The sequence below is a fragment of the Callorhinus ursinus genome, unplaced genomic scaffold, assembly GCF_003265705.2.
Source record: "Callorhinus ursinus isolate GAN/ISIS: 27379988/994484 unplaced genomic scaffold, GSC_fseal_2.0 scaffold20, whole genome shotgun sequence".
NCBI classification, from domain to species: Eukaryota; Metazoa; Chordata; class Mammalia; order Carnivora; family Otariidae; genus Callorhinus; species Callorhinus ursinus.
This window is the reverse complement of record NW_027397082.1, coordinates 2,961,705-2,963,567: the sequence shown is the minus strand read 5'-3', so window position 1 is coordinate 2,963,567 and position 1,863 is coordinate 2,961,705. Positions and strand designations below refer to the sequence as shown.

General features: G+C 47.2%; 1 pseudogene; it reads right to left on the bottom strand.

Moving 5' to 3' along the window:
- Nucleotides 1-246: 246 nt before the first annotated feature.
- LOC112830929 (peroxiredoxin-1 pseudogene) lies at nt 247-1,166 on the bottom strand (annotated as a pseudogene).
- Between the last annotated feature and the right edge of the window lie 697 nt (nt 1,167-1,863).

Below are 1,863 nucleotides of genomic sequence, written 5' to 3'. Positions count from 1 at the left end.
AAATTTAACTCTTTGATTTATAACTTCATTATGATCAAGAGCTGCTGACCATGAGGGCAAAGTTCCCTGCAACTTTTTAAAGCTGTAAACAGAGCCAAATAACTACCCAGGAGACATTAAAGTTTGGCTAAAAGCGATCCCAAATGCGGCACACCTAAATTATAAGCATTCTTGCTGTGTCCAGCAGGGTTCCTCACACAAGCAGACCCAGGTCCAAATTTCCTTGTCTTCCAGTTCTTTTTTTTTTTTTTTTCTCAGTTCAAGTTTAATAGAAACAAAAGACAAAACGTGATGCCCTGCTACTGTACATACAGTTGGCCTGCCCCATAACAGCTCAGGCCCTTCTCTCCAGAAAAGAAAGGCTGGCCTCCCCAACCCCTGCAGAAAAGGCCTGTCCTGTCCCCATATCACATCTGCACAGTCTAAAGTCTTATGTTCTAAGCGTGACAATAATACAAGAGAGATTTTGTTTTCATGGCCACCCACTGCAGCCCAGCCCTAAAACGACCTGGCGCTCACTTCTGCTTAGAGAAATATTCTTTGCTCTTCTGGACATCAGGCTTGATGGTATCACTGCCAGGCTTCCAGCCAGCTGGGCACACTTCCCCATGCTTGTCAGTAAACTGGAAGGCCTGAACCAGTCGCAGAGTCTCATCCACAGAGCGGCCTACAGGAAGGTCATTTACCGTGATCTGCCTAAGGATACCTTTATCGTCAATGATAAAGAGGCCCCTGAAGGAGATGCCTTCATCAGCCTTTAAGACTCCATAGTCCTGAGCAATGGTACGCTTGGGGTCTGATACCAAGGGAATGTTCAGGGGTCCCAGTCCTCCTTGGTTCTTGGGTGTGTTGATCCATGCCAGGTGACAGAAGTGAGAATCCATGGAAGCACCAATCACTTGACAGTTGAGTTTCTTAAATTCTTCTGCCCTGTCACTGAAAGCAATGATCTCCGTGGGGCACACAAAGGTGAAGTCAAGAGGGTAAAAGAAGAACACAATGTATTTTCCTTTGTAGTCAGATAGGCTGAGGTCTTTGAACTGGCCATCTGGCATAACAGCCGTGGCTATGAAGTTGGGGGCAGGATGCCCAATTTTGGCATTTCCCGAAGACATCTTGCTATCAGCGGCTCTGAGAGCAAAAAGGCCGAAAACAAGGCAGGAAGAAGACGCCCCTTGTCTTCCAGTTCTTATCATCAGAGTAGATGCTGGTGGTTTTCCTGGACCTCCTCATCCCTGCACACCATCTTCAACCTCACTAAGAAGCAAGGGTCCAATCCTGGGACTGCCTGTGCTCCCTTTCCCTAGCCACAATCTGCCACCACCAGAAGGAAGGATGGAAGCTCCTCGAAGCCACAGTAACTGCTGACTCGTGTCTGCCTTGGGGAAGAAGACCAATCATCAAAGAGGTGATGCGTGTATACACCACCAGATTGGCAGAATCAAATATTCTGTTAATGTTAAATGTTGACAAGAATGTGGTGGAACGGAAACTCTTGGGGCGCCTGGCTGGCTCAGTCAGTAGAGCATGCCACTCTTGATCTCGGGGTTGTAGGTTCGAGCCCCACACTGGATATAGAGATTACTTCAAAATAAAATCTTTTTTTTAAGATTTTATTTATTTATTTGACACAGAGAGACACACAGGGAGAGAGGAACACAAACAGGGGGAATGGGAGAGGGAGAAGCAGGCTTCCCGCTGAGTAGGGAGCCTGATGCGGGGCTCGATGCCAGGACCCTGGGATCATGACCTGAGCTGAAGGCAGATGCTTAACAACTGACCCACCCAGGCGCCCTCAAAATAAAACCTTTTTTTAAAAGAATGTGAACTGGAACTCTTGTACACTGCTAGAGGGGGTGAAAT